Here is a 17,500-nt window from a genome sequence, read left to right on the forward strand (position 1 = left end):
ATTTTCGTAATTTTAAGAGGTTTCTTATGTGTTCTGTTACATTTTTTTCGTTATGGGAATCATATTTATATTGGTGTGCAAGCTCATAAGAAAAATTTTCACATTTTAAAATTTCTTCTTTCTTTTGGCGGCCATCTTGTATTTTTCTATTCATTTGTTTTTTTCTTGTATTGCTTTATTGTTAATAAAGATTTTCATGGTATTTGCGTGTGCGATGTTCTACCCCTGACCTTCATAGGCATTGTCACATAATTAAGATTTCATGTATTTTTCCTGAGGTTTTGGCTTTTAACCACAATGCTTTTTGGGGGGTTAGGGTTCGGTTAGGTCAAATGCCTGTCAATCAAAGGGATTAAGATTTACGAAGGTCTTACTTGAAGTTGGCATTGCAAGGGCCTACATGTATATTGTGAGGGTGGCAGCAGGGTAAGGTATGGTGATAAGTGGCAAAACTGGCTGTTATTATATAACAGTCATTTTTGTTGATGGCCCGACTGTTTTCGTCCTTTTGAAGAACTTCAAAGATATGCGTGGGTTAGATAAAAAAGAAGGTATTTATAGAAAGGAAATACCTATTGTTATATTGTTATTGTCTGGAATAAATAAAAAGTGCAAGAGACTAGGAAAAAATTAGTAAAGAAGTTAAGTGACTACATTTATTCATAGGTTAACCCCTTTAGAAATATTCCAAGATTGCCACCATAGGGAGAGTTGTGTGGTAGACTTGGGTTTGAAGATGTGTGGAGATGGGATTGGTTTCCTGGTCCCCCCTTTAACTTTCATTTAGTCAAAGGTATTAGCCTGTTAAACAGGGGGTATCATCGGGTAACCACCCCGACTCATTGTTGCCAGGATAAATGCTGAAGACTGCAAGGAACGGAGGAAAATTTCTTACTTCATAGTTCACTGGAGGGGCATTTGAGAGGCTAGAGTAGCAACGATGAAGACTGCCAGGAACAGTGGGAAATGTGTTGCTTGATAGTTCACTAGAGGAGTATTTGGGTTGCTTGAGTTTTGACTGTTTTAAACAGTCTTGAAATGTCTTGCTTGATAGTTCACTGAAGGAGCATTTCAGAGGCTGGACTGGCCAGGATGAAGACCGTAAGGAACAGTGGAGAAATGTACTGCTTGATGGTTTACTGCCAAGTTTAACCACTTGCAGATTTCTGCGAGGATTCGTAACTGTTGTGGGACTTCAAGATTCCAAAAATTTCGCCTGTATAAGGATTCATCATACTTCCGGGACAGTTCTGCCACTTTTTGATGGATATTGTTCCACAAAGTTCAACTACAGCTTTCTCGACGCCAGAAAGGATAGCACCCAAAGGAGGACTTCTTATGCTCTTTCCAGCAGATATTTTACAGCCAAATAGCGCATCCATGGACTCAAGTTCCTATAGAAAGAATACAAACAATAATCAACTGAGATATGTAAAATGGTTTGACATTGGTTTAAAAAACGTTAAAAAGCAAACATTTTGTAAAAAAAAAAACAAAAAAACACTGAAAGACGTTTTGGCGTAAGAGCTTAGGTATTCATTGTCTATGATGGAGTGAAAAAGTGTAACAGTCCAAAATTATGAAAATGTGAAGACAGCAAATTAGTAAAGGGAAGCACAAATGTCTATGTGGTCATTCTCTGCATTGGGGTCTCTTTGGAAATACTACTTAACACTTCCATTAAACTAGAGTGCAGATGAAGATACTTGATGACAAAAAACATTTCATGATTTCCCACAGTTTTACAGTACAGTGCAGTCATGAAAATTTTTTTATTTCCCTCTTTGTGGCAATAATAATTACTGTGAGTTTGCTGGTACACATGCACTCCCATATGTCATGGGCAACTATACAAACAAACTTAATTTGGAACAAAAACTTTGAAGAACTTGAGTTGCAGAAAATTAACTACACCAATATTTCACAAAAAGGATGGGACACAAGAAATTCATACTGTAATCCAGTAATTCAGATCCCAAACAATACAAAAGAATTATAACAAAAAAATTGGAAAATTCATTTCAAGAGTGCATTAGTTCCCTGCACCCTTATTTCCATGCCAATGGGTATATCCTCATCTCTTTGTAAACACAATAAAAATGTATTTAGGAAAATACTGCCCGTAAATAAATATTTCAGGGTAACATGATAACTAATGCACATTGTTATATACCTAGACTTTTACTCAATAAAACAAGCACTGTGATTGGTTGATTCTTGGTCCCATGCCGCTGATCAAATACAAATGTATCCCAACAGGGATACAATTCTGCAGTTGTTGCCCTCTCAGTTGTTTGTTTTGCTATGATTGTCAAAGGGAAAGTCTAAATATATAACAAAGCACTTAATGTATGGTCCCTCGGGAAACTACTTAGTTTTGTTTTCCCTCGGGACCATACATTAAGTGTATAATATGTTACTGTCAAGTGACAATGCACTAGATTAAGAATTAAATCATATGCCTACGTAAAGTTCTCCGGGGTGAGGTGAAATGTAATTAAGACCAACCCTCACAAATATAAAGCAACTTGCAGTTGAAAAGTACATGTACAGCCTGAAAAAAGGACTTGACCAAAGACGTGACCTTTGAATGTCAAGACAAATAGTCTACTAATCAGCCATGGAGAAATAATGACTGTAGTTCCACCAGTTTTATGTAGTACTTATTACATGGAACTAAGAAGTTCATTACTAACCATTCATTGACAATCTAACTTTTCAGCAGTGGACTCCATTGGAACATTTATGATTTGGGGGGTTAAGTGAATTTTGTAATCAAAGGCTTCCTGGAGGTCGGAAATTTGACCTTCACAAGGCACGGGTGGGGAATTTGAAAGTTTACATGTAGCCTAATTCCAGCACTTGCATCTGGCAAAATCTGGCAAGAGTGCGCTGCTTAAATTACACAATTTCAAAGGACAAAACTGTGCATTTGTTTGCGAGTGGCTGTCAAACAAAATGAGAGCCAGAAACAAAGAAACAAGAGATAGCGGTCAAGAAACACACCTAAAAAAAGTATTCAAAGGAGAAATTTGAAGGCTTCTCTTGATATTTTGGCAAATGAAAATGACTATACTGAAATTTATCCTGTGACAGTTGTAAGTCTGGCTCACCTAGATTATTAGCACTGGCTACTTGCCGGCCAGTCTAATTCCTTGTTTTTCTTGGTTGGATTTTTGAATAATATTGAACTTGAACTTGAAACTAAAAGACAAGATCTGGTGAAATGAGCAATGAAGAGATAATCTATTTACTTTCTCATGTTCCTAATAACACCATAACACCAAATTTCATGTAAAAAGCACTAGTAAACTGTACTAATTAATCACAAAATGAAGAGGTCAAATGCGATCTGAGGTTTTGTTATCAAAATTTGTTATATTTCTATGGTTACCAAATAAAAGCTATATTGCATACACTGAACTGTCTGCTGATCGAGGAACAAGTTATATTCATTGCTACAAACAACAGTATGTCATCGGACAATGTTTGGTTCAAATTCGCTCATGACGTCTCTGGTGAAAACTTGCTAGTGGTTTGACATCATGTCTGGACAAATTGAATAAGAGACTATTTCAGAAAAATGTTTAATGCCATTGTTAGAACCATGTTCGTGTTTGTGCAGTTATTAAAGAAGGAGAAACTCAAATTAAACATGACAGAGTCGGATGACATCCCTGTTTTGTCCAGCCAAAATGGTGACTTGGTTGTCAAGGAAGAAAGATTATTAATTTTGCAGTTCTGTATAGAAGGATGCTACAAACAATGGTTAAAAAAAATATGGTCGCACATAAAGCACCTAAAATGTACTTTTGATGGGGCATTTTGGGGGGTGGGGGGGATTGAAGTTGAATTTGAGTGCATGGCTCATAGTAAGAAAAGGACACAATGGGCCACCATCGCATTTAATATCTGCACCCCCCCCCCCCCCTCCCCAAATTGAAAGACTGAGAAATCTGAGGAGGGGGGGTCTTTAAAAACTTGTAATTTCTGAGCTGAGGGGGCATGTATGTTGGTATCTTTAAACTCTTTCTTTTTTCCTACGGGGGAATGTGTCGGCACTTTGATCTTAATTTCTGAAGGGGTCTTCAAAAGCAAAAGATATTTTTGATAGGGGTAGACACAGAAGCCTTAAATGGGGGGGGGGGGGGTGCAAATAATAAATGAAATGGCCCAATACAAACAATAATATCGCACGTTTTACTAAGCATTCGAATAAGGGGAAAGATTTCTGCACAGATCATGCATAACATGCACTTATACATGCAACACTGTACTGACCAACCCTCTTGTAAAGAACCAACATGAAGAAAGTTTGAGTTTCAAAATCTGCAAAATGTATACATAAATAATAAATCTATGGGGCTGTGCGGAAATCTTGCCAAAAACATGTAATTTCTCACCTTCAAAATTTCAACATGGTGGAAGATGATATGCCCTGTGTTTGTTTACTGCACAAGACTCACAAGAGCTCATTAAAGAGCTGCAGTTAATCAAGGCAACGAGAACAAGCGACTGAGGAACAGAAAAAAACACCTTTCTCCAAACAGGGAACCTTTGATTTGAAGAGTGGTTAAAAGTGCGGTCTTCTGCACCTTTGAGCAAGCATCTCTTCAGCTCTTCGAAGTCTCTAACATCATCCGTTGGGCGAGATGAAGCTGCACTGTAGTCCTTGTTACAACGTCGTACCATACAGTGATACACTGACTTGCACTTTCAACCGTTTCCCCTTTCGTATGGGCCTAGCGCACGAGTGAAAAAGAAACGATCCACTTCACAACTTCAAACAAATAATTACAAGCCTTTAAAAACGGCCAAGATTGCCAGTTTTGAATATTACGGTATATAAATCTCGAACAAGCAAACTTATAGCAAAAACACTTACCGACCCATAACCGAAGAAAACAATGTGGTCGGAGGTTCAACGAGCTTATGACATAACCAGAAGACCTACCGAACTCCTGTAGGAATCATCGAAGCAAAAAACAGTCGTAAAAATAAAACCTATACTGTGTCATAAGCAAACGCGATCTCAAAACAGTAAAACGAAATCATCTTACACTTCGCCAATATGGCGTCCCCTGAACGCTATACGAATCTCAAACAAGTAGTACTATAGTATACGATCACCGGCTGATAGCCGGTACGATGGGCATCATTTTTGCGGCTGTTAGCCAGTGCTGTCCGAGTGAATCGGGTGACCTGGTACCCAGGGCCCGGTTGGTCGAAATCAGTTGCAGTCGGTCGCACGCATTTTTTCCCGTCAGTTCTGAAGCTGAGCCGGTCACTGATTTAATCAAGTCGTCAGAGTCAGGATGTCCAAAGAAGAGAGCCTCTCGGGACTTGCTTTGCATTTAAAACTCCGAAAATAACACAAAGACTGAAAAATATCTTAGTTTACGTCACTGGGAGCAAGCGTATTTTGCCCAGAACTCGAGTTGGTTCGTTTATGAGATGATATCATAAATAGGCTCTTGAAACCGCACGTTGCAGCTTGGCATATTTTTACGTAAGCACAGTTACTTTTTCAGCACCTTTTTTTTAGTTTTTTTTTAATTTTGTCAACTTGAACCAAATTTTGCGTTCGATAGAACTGTGGGTTGAGTGTTCAGTTTTTTAGTAAGAGGGACTAAAGGCTGGTTTCCATATGATCGCGGATCGCAGATCGCAATAAGGTCTGCGATCATATGGAAACACTTCTGCGATCGTCTGCGATCCTGCGATCGTGATCGCAGACGATCGCAGAAGATAGAACCATGTGTTATCTAAAGGCTAGTTTCCATATAATCGCAGTCGATCGCAGGCGATCGCAGATCGCAGATCGCAAACAATCGCAGACGATCGCAAAAAAGGCTGTTTCCATATAATTGCAACGATCGCAGAGCCGACCGTAGCCATACGTTTTGGTGAGCGGAAATGTCAAATATACACGCGCGTGTAGGCTGAAAAGCAAACAACATCGCGAACGTGGAAGAGCAGAAATTTTGCTGCAAGCAAATTTGCTTCTTCTTTTTGTCATGAAGCGAGTCTTCGTCAGCTCTAAAACCGTCGAAAACATCGGTTTTGGATTCGATAACGACCGTACGCAGTTCTTATGTTGCGAAATTTGGCCTCCGCTTCCCCGGCCGATAAATAAAACTTCTGCCCGATTTTGTCCCAACAGTTGGCCTTTTTGTTCTTGTCTTTAAAATCTTTTCTGCTGCGATTGCAAAAACATTCATAACGAGCAACTTCCTCCATAAATTCCTCGAAATGACAACGAAATGATTGTCGCTACGTAGACCGTTCCTACCATCAAACACACGAGCGTTGAATCGTGGGAGAGAACCCGAAATATTATGGGATGCGTTTCGATCGCGGATCGCAAAACTTTGATTTCCATATGATCGCACAATGGCAATTGATCGCAGGGGATCGCAGACGATCGCAGGAGATAGAACATGGTTCTATCTTCTGCGATCGTCTGCGATCACGATCGCAGGATCGCAGACGATCGCAGAAGTATGTTTCCATATGATCGCAGACGATCGCAGACCTTATTGCGATCTGCGATCTGCGATCCGCGATCATATGGAGACCAGCCTTTATGTTCTATCTTCTGCGATCGTCTGCGATCGTCTGCGATCATGATCGCAGGATCGCAGACGATCGCAGAAGTATGTTTCCATATGATCGCAGACGATCGCAGACAATCGCAGACCTTATTGCGATCTGCGATCCGCAATCATATGGAAACCAGCCTTAAAGGAAGCGACGGCCACGTGCTGCTAGCGCGAAAATCATTAAGTGCTTCCCGCGAGGGGACGCGATGCACGAACAGAAGCCGTCGCGTCCCTCGCGGGAGGCAATTTTCTCGCGCGCTTTCGTGATTTAATTTGGCTGTGTTATTTCCCTAAGAAAAATATCGACAACTGCTTGTAATCTAGTACAGTTGTTCAGTTCTTTACAGTAGCTACTGTCAAGGATTACTTCGAGAATTCTGTTAAACTGTCTCAGGTGCAGCAAAAAAAAAGGGGGGGGGGGGGGGGCAACGTGGGCAACATTTCTATTTGAATAGGAGTGCATGCTTCTGAAATGCGGTCGGCTAGAATTTTCCAACAGCTTTTCTTCGAGAAGATGTAATACTGTAATTCTAACAAGTCTTAAAACTCGTCACTGGATGTTGTTGCAGAAGACCGCGAGCACAGACGCCTTTTCCGACCCTTGTCTCAGTACTGGCGGGAAAAGGCTTCTTCTCTCACTGGCTGTTATCCGCTTTTGAGAGTCATTTTGAGAGCGATTTTTACTCGGAAAGCTTTTCGCCACTGGAGGCTTGGGTATATAGTAACTGCAATGATCTTTCATCTATTGACTTGGCTTTCACTTTAACTTATACTGCCAGCAGTCTCTTTCGCCGGGTCTCTTTTCCGTTGTGCAAAGCTCCTGAGCTCGCGCGATAGATGTGGTGGCGAGCATGAAACCGCGAGCAGTCAGAAACGCGGGCGCAAAGGACCAAGTTTTGACACCCAACAAGAAAATTATACAAAAAGCCCTTAAAATAGTGTCTCCTATGTTCCCGGGTTTTTAAGTTGCCGTTTTAAAGGCATATTAAGTCAGCTAATACAGTACGCTCTGTCCGGATGCTTAGCCTCAGAGAGCTTGAATTTACCCCCTGTTGTTGCCTCACGGTATGCGAAAATGCCAGCTGACCTTACGTACTTCGCATTTTAAACGAGAGATATTTACCCCTCCGTAAATGAAAGTAGTTATAGTTTCCAGGGATAAGAAATTTTGAGCTGAAATTTTACCTGAGAAAACTTGAGATTTCCTTTAAAACTAATGCATCCCTCAATTCTAGCTATGCCCATCCCCCCGGGCAACAATGGGGCATTTTCCCACACTGTCTATCCTGGGTGTCGGGAATTAGCCTTCCACCCAATATTAAATCCTGGGGCATTCGACCATCTCGCTTTTACACTTTACAGCATCGTCGGTGTTTTTAATGACCAATTCATTGGCAAATGTGGTAAGTTTTTTATTTAATACGTCTAGATATATAGGCTCTAGGACACATATGAGATTTCTGGAGTTGTAGAATGCACCTATTTTTACAATTCTACGGGAAATAAGTCCTTGCTGGCTAGCTAGTATTAAAATTTGGCTTGAATTAGCTCAGATTTTACCCCCGGGGCTTGGACAACCAGTTTATCCCAGCCAAAGGGAATTGACCATTTTTTTAAAATCCTCATTCCCGGTGGTTGGCCCCCGGGGATGGAGGGGGGACATATGGGAACAACTGAAAATGACTGATGTATAAATCCGAATTACCGAGGTTACTATTACGGGTCATTTACGTGTAAAGCCGGCCGTCCGAACTATATCCACTGAAATGAACCGTTGTATTCCCCTCGATTGTCAGCGTGTTTGTTTAGTTGTTCATTGTCCTTATTATTGTTGTTTCCTTTTAGCGACTTACGGACTGGTCAAAAAGTATAGGGTGTGGTGGACCGGAGCATTTTGGAAATGTGGTGGTTATGAAACACGTGGCACACCTCCTCCATTTTGTAAAAAAAACTCACTGGCCCACCTTAAATGAAGGTTTAAAATTACATGACCCACCCTATTAAACATGGATTGCTTTTTTTTGTTGTTGTTGTTGTTGTTGCAATGCAATCCAAGTTTAGCGAGCTGTGCGCTTAACGGTACATCGCTATCACTGTCACTCCAACTGCTGGAAGCCAGTTTTGCGAGAGTGATATTGGCATCATCGAAGGAATCACTCTCAGCTTCCTGCAAAACACAATCTCCGCTTGCCTGTGAGCTGCTGACACTCGATTCAGAGCGGCGAGTTAAGAGGAGACTTTACACAGATTTTGCAGTGCTTGGGTTGTTGTTCTAAACCTCAAACAGCTCTCGAGATTAGAACCCCATTTACACGAGCAAAAAGATCGGCACGGCACCCCAGAGACCACCTCGCGAGGTGGTCTCGGCGCCCCTAAAATTTCGGGCACCGGTGCCGTATTATTTTTGGGCACGCTTTGCTTACACGTTTAAAATCAGGAGTGCCGTGCCAAAAAATTTGGCGACACCGTACCGAAATTTTGGGGTGCCGTGCCGATCTCTTTGCTCGTGTAAATGGGCTTAGACCAAAGAGTGTACATTGTAATGTTTAAAACACGAGCAGCAGTGTCTTATCGGGATTTAAAATCACGAGGCGCAGCCGAGTGGTTTGAGAGCCGATAAAACAAGTGCTGCGAGTTTTTTGAACGGCTTCAAAAACGTTCCTGGAAACACAATAATGCTTTTGTGAACGTTCGAGGAGGTTTTATCGGGTTTTGAAACCACTGCACGCGTATTTATCGACCATTTGATAGGTCAATGGGCTTGTGAATTATTAATGATTTTGAATGTTTTTTTTAATTCTGTTGTTTTCTAAGTCCCGGCAGAGTGTATCCGTTTCCGATTGGAGCAAGCTTTCAGCGAGTAGAGATACCGCGGGTGAAGTAGAAGGAGTGTACCTGGAGAAAAAGAAGTTTTCCAAGTTTGTAAGTAAAGCGTTTATCTAGCGGTGTTCAAGCGTAAAATAATTTGCTTGAATTTCGTGCGTTGTCAAACAGCAGGGGCACTATTCTCACTGCATACATAATTAGCCCGTAGCACGGGAAGATTTAAATCAGTTAAATTCCGTCCTGTCGGGCCAGCGTGCTGCGGCGCATGATGCCTTGCGGCCCTCGCTTCAAATAGCTCGGTTTTAGCCGCTTCCTGGCTACGGAGTTCGGTGAAAGTGGCGTTTAAGTTTCTTCGAGCTGAACAACCGCCACCAGCTTCGTTTTGCTATGGCTGACCACGAAGAAGCGGTTTTGCCTCCGCCGCCTGCTGCTGCGCCAGCAGCCCGAATCTAGCAGCTCCTGCACCAGTTGTGGAGCCTGTAGACGTTCCCGCTCCTGCGGCTGAACCCGAGGTAATTTTCGTCGTCACGTTGTCAATTTTACTTTGTGTGGGGTAGGTTTCGCCTCTGTAGGTTTCAGTTCCGTGTGTTTGGGTCTTTCTCCTTCCCCAGTTTCTTTATTATTTCGTACCGCTTTTGCATCCTTTAGTTTTTGTCGTCTTGCGGAGTGTAGCCGTTTTCTGCATGTATTTTGTTTTTTGGCTAGTTTGCGTCTCATTGTGTCTTGGTTCATTATCATGTTCCTTAGCTTTTGTTTTCCGTTTCCATATCCCTTTTTGTTTGGGGCTGTTTATTTAGTTGTTATGCATGCAATGTTCCTTAGACAAAGGCTTTTTCGCACGTTTGCGGTTTATTTGTTTCATTAGCTTGCTAATTGTGCACCTATGGGAGTTGGCCGCTATCACCTCCTTTCTTTTTCGCGTTGTTTTCGCGTCCCTTTTGTATAGCCGTTCATTTGCTTAGTTAATTGCCTCCTTTTCTGTTAGGTGTTTTTGTTTTTCGGTGTTTCTGTTTGTTTTGTTTTAATTATGCGGCGGCCTATTTGGCGTACCCTTTGGGGACTTAAACTGACTGCTGCAAGCATTCAAAATGTCTTGCGGCCCGGGGCGCCGTGGCTTAGTTCTGTGATTAAAACATTTGTTTATCCCATTGTGGCCCGGGGAGCCGTTGCATAGTTCTGCTCGGTATGCGTTTCATGCCAGTGTGGCCAGGAGAGCCCGCGGTCTGTAAAGCTGTATCATAGTTCTATTAGAGTATTAGTGTACGGTGGCCTGCGCTACCTGCGGCTGGGAGAGCTGTCACATAATTTTGTTAAAATATTAGCTATGCTAGCGTGGCCTTAGGAGCCAGCGGTCTGGAGAGCCGTGACTTTAGACTATGAGTTTATGCCAGTGTGGCCTAGAGGGCCAGCGGCCTGGAGAGCCGCTTCATGATTTTGTTAAAATATGAGTTTATGCCAGTGTGGCCCGGAGAGCCAGCAGCCTGGGGAGCTGTTTAACATGAGTTTAACATGAGTCCGCACCACTTATACTGGTGCGGACGGGAAAGCCAGCGGCCTGGAGAGCCGTAATATAGTTCTCTTTAAGTTCGACTTTCTACTGGCATAGCCTGGAGAGCCGGCAGGGTTATAGGTTTGCACATGCGTTTTGCGTTGAGGTTCTCGTGTTTATTGCCCCTCCTTTTTTGTTTCCCTCGTTTTATCTAGCCGGATGAGCGACTCCGACAGCTGGAGGAAAAGCTTAGGCTCTTGGAGCAGGAGAAGGCTGTTGCAAGTTCAGTTGCACTAACGCGCTAACAGCCCTCAGAAGGCATTTAAACAGGCCTCCGTCCCTTTTTGATCGTCATGAAGCAATAGAGTTGCTGGAATCATTGGTACGCTTAGCGAGGACGCAAGCCCACGATAAGGCCGAAGAATATTCGGCAGCGCTAGACGAAGTCAAGGCAAGACAAGCCTCCCTCGAGTCTGGTCACTTGCAACGCCTGATGCTCGGTTTGGTTGGCGACCCCCTTAGGGCCAAAATGGCCAAAGAGGCAATGTCGGAAACAGAATAATAGCATAGATATCAAATAGCGATTGTGAAATGTTTGTCTGGAAATTTTGTTATTCTTATGTCTGGAAGATTCGTATCTAGCCAATCAGCGTTCTTTTTAACTAAGGTGTCCCGCAAAGATAAGGAACAATTGTCTGTGATTTATTTAGCTTTCAGTCGAAGTAATCTTTTATATCAGTCGAGTCGAGGAGTTGTGACAGTTGTGAAACCTAGCGAGAATAGAAGAGGAGAAGAATAAAAATCTAGTGAAGACGAGACAGTGTGGGCTATCCTTACTAATTCCCCACATTAGTGGCACCTCCGACGGGACCTGCAGTGATTTGGACAACCTGTTAGTCAATGGAAGCTAAACTGGAGGCAGAACTTCAGCTTCTAAAGCTTACACGAGGAAGGACGAAATCTGTCGTGGAGAAGGGAAATATCGAGAAGATCACTCGACATAAAGAAACTCTGGGAAAGATTGTGGCATCTATAGAAGACTTGAAGCTAGACATCGAGAAAGGTAAGCTTGAAGCGGGGAAAAGCATTGACGAAGTTGATGAATGGGGAAAAATTATCGAGCAAACGATTGATGATGTAGATAAAGAAGTAGAAGATTTAAATCGTCATCTCGAAGAAGCTGGGGCAAAAGCAATAAACAAAAAACGGGAAGAGGAAGAGGCTCTTCTAGCCAAAAGGAGGGAGGATGAACTGAACTTTGAAAAACTTAAACTTGAGCAAAAATCAAAAATGCAGTCGCCCGATCAGCCCGCCGGAAAACCCCTAAGTAAGGGAAATGTCAAAATGCCAAAGCTGGTAATTACGAAATATGACGGCACCTACGAAAAGTGGCTTTCCTTTTGGAACAAGTTCAAAGCGGAAATCGATGCAGCCGATATTCCCCCGGTTACTAAATTTGCTCATCTCAAAGAATTACTGGAAAGTGATGTTTGTGAATCAATCGATGGCCTCCCATTTAGTCCTGAAGGTTATGAACGTGCTAAAAATATCTTGAAGTCCAATTACGGCAAGACAAGCGAGATTGTGAGAGCGTATATTGATAACATCAATGGTTTACCTGTGTTAACTGGATGCATCCCTAATGAAATTCATAAATTTTGTCAGACTTTGAACTACAATGTTCAATCATTAGAGACTCTAGGTAAACTTTCTGGGTGTTTATTTATGGTGCGTGGCGTCCTAGACAAATTGCCAGACATAAAGGCAGACCTCGTGAGCGGAAAACCGGGATGGCAAGATTGGGGTTTCGGGGACCTTATGCAGGCTTTAGAAGAATGGAAAGCCATTCATCCGATGGAAACTTTGGGGGTAGAAAAGGCAAACGAAACGTCTCCGACTCCGCCGATTTATCACCCGCCGCGTCCGCCGCGTCCCCCACGTTTGCCTCGTGACAGAAGTTTCTACGCGCGACAGGGCGAACCCAACCCACGACACGCGTGTGTCTACTGCGATCGCGTGACACACAGATCTTGGGAGTGTGAGAACGTGACATCTCCAGCGGAGCGCCGTCGCATTCTACAAAACAAACGCTTGTGCTTCAACTGCACTGGGCCTCAACACAGCGCTTCACAATGCCGAAGCCGCGCATCTTGCGTACACTGCAAACAAAGGCACCACTCATCTATTTGCGACCGACCGTCGGCAACTGGACGCCAAAGAGCGAACAACGGCGGAGTGGCTCTAACTGCAACTCAAGAAGGAGAGAAAGTCTGCCATCCAATCGTACTTGTCAGGTTGAATGGCGTGACCTGTAGAGCCCTACTGGACACCGGTGCGACTGCGTCTTATGCTTCAGGATACATCTTGGATCGTCTAAACCTCGTACCAGCTCGCACTCTAACACGCCGTATACAAACTATCGTGGGCATAGTGACTAAGCGGACAGAAACTTACAATACGCAAGTGAGTGACACTAAAGGTAACAATGCAATTTCATTACGAGTAACTAGAGTAGACCGCGCTGAACTTTTGTCCGTGGAAAATCCTAACTATTAAGGAAATGATCAGCAAATACCGCCATCTGGAAGGCGTTTCAATGGAAGACACCGACACTAAGAGCTTACTTCCGGTCCATGTTATTCTGGCCGCGAGTGACTACGCGAAGATAAAAACTCGAGAATCCCAACGCACCGGAGCTATCGGCGAGCCTGTGGCTGAGTACACTCTTTTTGGATGGACCATCATGTCACCAGGAACGGAGACAGACCTGGACAAGATGTTTCTAGCGCAGACGGCCTCGAATGACTATGAAGAGCTTTACCGGATGGACGTCCTAGGACTCGAAGACAAACCTAATGGCGATCAGAGCGTTGTTTGTGAAGAATTCCTTGAACAACTCAGCCGCAGCCCTGAGGGTTGGTATGAAACTGGCCTTCCCTGGAAAGGGGACCATCCTCCGTTGCCCTCTAACAAGTCTGGAAGCTTAAAGCGACTGGGGAGCCTAGTCCAACGACTTAAGAAGACAGGAAGGCTAGACGACTATGACGCTATCATACAAGAACAGCTTAATGAAGGAATTATTGAAGAAGCAGAGATGCCAGCAACTCAAAGAGAATTCTACATCCCGCACAAAGCAGTAGTGAGAGAGAGTGCAGAAACTACCAAGATGCGTATTGTCTACGATGCCTCAGCAAGAGCGTACGACTCAGCCCCTTCCCTAAACGACTGTCTGGAAGTTGGACCACCCCTGCAGAATCAACTATGGAAGGTACTCCTAAGGGGAAGGTTTCATTCAGTGGCTATCGCTGGTGATATTCGCAAAGCATTTCTTCAAGTGCGTATCCGAGAGCAGGACCGAGATGCACTGCGGTTTCATTGGTTGGAAAGCAAGGATCCTTTTCGTGTTCGCACGTACCGATTCACCAGAGCTCTGTTTGGTTTGGGACCCTCGCCGTTTCTGCTTAGCGGCGTAATTCAGCACCATCTGAACACTTGCAGACCTGCACACCCTGATCGCGTAGCAGAAATCGAGCGAGAACTGTACGTTGACGATCTCATTTCTGGTGGAGGTACTATCCAAGAAGCGAAACAAAAGAAAGCTACAGCAACTGAGATGTTCCACCAGGCCACCTTTCACTTACACAAGTGGCATTCAAACGTGACTGAACTAGAGCTCACTGAAGAAACTGAAACTGGGGATGACTTAAGCTACGCCAAGCAACAACTCGGAATCAAGCCGAGAGAATGTGGGCTGCTTGGTTTAAAGTGGAACAAACTGACGGACGAAGTTGGAGTTACAATTCCAGAGGAAGTTGCCCAACCGACAAAGAGAGGGATTCTGGGAAAAGTGGCGAGGATCTATGACCCCCTTGGTCTTATCGCTCCAATCACCCTGCAAGGAAAGCTTCTGTACCGCGATGCCTGTGAAGAGAAACATGCATGGGACGCTCTGTTATCCACCCCCCTAGAACAGCAGTGGCAGAAGTGGGAACGTTCCTTGCCGCAACACGTAACTTTACCACGAGCACTTACCAGCGTCCAAGAACCTATCGAGGACATTAAACTTCATGCTTTTGGAGACGCGAGCGGAAAGGGCGTGGCCGCTTCTGTGTACGCTGTGGTCAAACAGTCAAGCGCAATCAACCAAAGCCTGGTTACAGCAAAGGCAAGACTGGCCAAACAAGGGCTGACAATACCTCGCCGCGAACTGGTCTCCGGTCACATGGCTGTAAATCTTCTGACCAACGTACAAGATGCACTTCAAGGATTCCCTGTGACTTCGCTGCATTGTTGGCTTGACAGCAGCGTTGCCTTACATTGGATACTAGGAGGAGGAGACTATAAGCAGTTTGTGGCCAACCGGGTACGAAAAATTAGAGAACACTCTGATGTTGTCTGGAGGCACGTACCTACTCAGGATAATCCTGCAGATCTTGCTAGCCGAGGTGGACTGGTAACTGAGGAGAACCAACTGTGGTGGAAGGGACGAGAGTGGCTAAGTGATCCTGCGAAATGGCCAGCCGACCTTGTGACCGCGCCCACCGCTGAATCTAACGCAGAAATGAAAGCTACAAAGGAGCTCTTTGCCATGGCCGTTAAAGCTGATGACGATCTAGACCATCTTCCGGCCAAGCACAACTACTGGAAGACTTTGCGAGCGTGCGCTTGGATTATGCGGTTCGCAAACAACGCTAGAGCGAAAAGAGCGACAAGAACAAAGGGACCCCTGACAACAGACGAAATTGAGAAGCAGAAACACTTTTGGTTGCTACGCGTACAGAGCCGGGGAATTGAAAGCATGGAGGAAGATCGCCTGTGCCTAAACTTACAGAAGAACAAAGATGGATTGCTTGAGTGCCGTGGGAGACTGCAAGGGGTCTATCCGATATACATCCCAGACGCCACAACGTTCGCAAACAAGTATGTCGAACACGTCCACAAAGCCACTCTTCACGGGGGAGTGGGGCTTACTATGGCTAAAGTGAGAGAAGAGTTCTGGATTCCCCGCCTGAGGCGCCTCGCGAAGAAAGTCATCAGGGAGTGTTATGGGTGCAAACGCTTCCAGGCTGTTGCTCTCGCAGCTCCACCCCCCGGTTTATTGCCTCTGGAGAGAACTGAGGGCTCAACTCCCTTTGAAATTGTTGGCGTAGATTTTGCTGGGCCGATTAAGTACCGCAAGTCCTCTCGTGTAGAAGGAAAAGGCTATCTGGTGCTATACACGTGCAGTTTAACGAGAGCCTTGTACTTGGAGGTCCTGCCTAATCTGGAAACTACTACCTTTCTTTCAAGCTTGAAGCGTTTCATCGCTAGACGTGGACGACCTTTAAAGATCTTTTCAGACAATGGAAAAACGTTCGTAGGAGCGGCAAACCTACTGAAAGGAATCCAGAAAGATGAGCAAGTACAAGGCCACCTTGCATCGGAGAAGATTATCTGGAGGTTTAACCTAAGTCGAGCACCCTGGTGGGGTGGCCAGTTTGAGCGACTAGTGGGCCTCTTCAAACGTGCATTCTATAAAGTAATTGGTGGAGGAATGCTATCCTGGTCAGAGCTGTGCGAAGTCGTGCTGGATGTTGAAACTCAACTAAATCGCCGCCCCCTGTCCTATGTAGAAGATGACGTCCAGCTCCCTCTACTCACCCCATCTTCTTTCCTATTCCAAAGATGTATTCGCCTCCCTGAACAAGAACCATGGCGAGAGGAGACAACTGACCTACGAAAGCGTGCCAAGTATTTGAGGTCTTGTAAGGACGCTGTGTGGAGACGCTGGTCTCGAGAGTACTTGGCGGCGCTCAGAGAGCGTCACAACTGCAATGGAAAAGGCAAGGCGAAGCCCTTAAAGCCTGGTGACGTCGTTCTCATTCGTTCAGAAGAAAAGAACCGAGGAAAGTGGCCATTAGGAGTGGTCGTTGAACTATTGAACGGCCGTGATGGAATTGTACGTGGAGTGAAGCTGCGCGCAGGGAAAACGTTTCTAGAGAGGCCGATTCAACACCTTTATCCCATGGAACTAGCATGCGATAGAGCGCCGGAGAGAGCTGAAGTCCTTACCCCCCTGAATGCTAAAGCGCCAGTCTTTCGTCCACGGAGAGATGCTGCGGTTGCCGCAAACTTGCGTATTCGTGACGCTATAGAGAGTGAAGAACTTTAAAACTAAACGCAGGACAGAACTGTGCGGATGGACGGAGAATATAAAGTGATTTCAGCGAACTTTGACATTCATTACTTTGTTTTGTTTTGTTTCTGATTTCTATTTAATTATTAATTAAGCTAGCCGTTTCCTCTGTTTACATGTGCTTCCGTTTGGAAGGCACATGGGGGGAGTGTGTCGGAAACAGAATAATAGCATAGATATCAAATAGCGATTGTGAAATGTTTGTCTGGAAATTTTGTTATTCTTATGTCTGGAAGATTCGTATCTAGCCAATCAGCGTTCTTTTTAACTAAGGTGTCCCGCAAAGATAAGGAACAATTGTCTGTGATTTATTTAGCTGTCAGTCGAAGTAATCTTTTATATTAGTCGAATCGAGGAGTTGTGACAGTTGTGAAACCTAGCGAGAATAGAAGAGGAGAAGAATAAAAA

General features: G+C 44.2%; 2 protein-coding genes, 1 long non-coding RNA gene and 1 pseudogene across 8 annotated transcripts in view; 2 read left to right on the forward strand and 2 right to left on the reverse strand.

Moving 5' to 3' along the window:
- The window catches only part of LOC146462451 (uncharacterized), an 86,243-nt gene extending 80,964 nt beyond the window's left edge, over positions 1–5,279 (reverse strand). Inside the window, exon 1 of the mRNA XM_085085556.1 lies at positions 5,203–5,279. The gene's annotated coding sequence lies outside the window, so the exon portion shown is untranslated. The remainder of the gene's footprint in view (positions 1–5,202) is intronic.
- The window catches only part of LOC146462448 (uncharacterized), a 201,068-nt gene that overhangs the window by 116,463 nt on the left and 67,105 nt on the right, over positions 1–17,500 (reverse strand). The gene's annotated exons all lie outside the window — the stretch shown is intronic.
- The window catches only part of LOC146462452 (uncharacterized), a 64,574-nt gene that overhangs the window by 37,334 nt on the left and 9,740 nt on the right, over positions 1–17,500 (forward strand). The window lies entirely within an intron of this gene.
- Positions 11,460–17,400, forward strand: LOC146462453 (uncharacterized; annotated as a pseudogene).

Source organism: Pavona decussata, unplaced genomic scaffold (assembly GCF_977016875.1).
Source record: "Pavona decussata unplaced genomic scaffold, jaPavDecu1.1 SCAFFOLD_187, whole genome shotgun sequence".
In the NCBI taxonomy this organism is placed as follows: domain Eukaryota; kingdom Metazoa; phylum Cnidaria; class Anthozoa; order Scleractinia; family Agariciidae; genus Pavona; species Pavona decussata.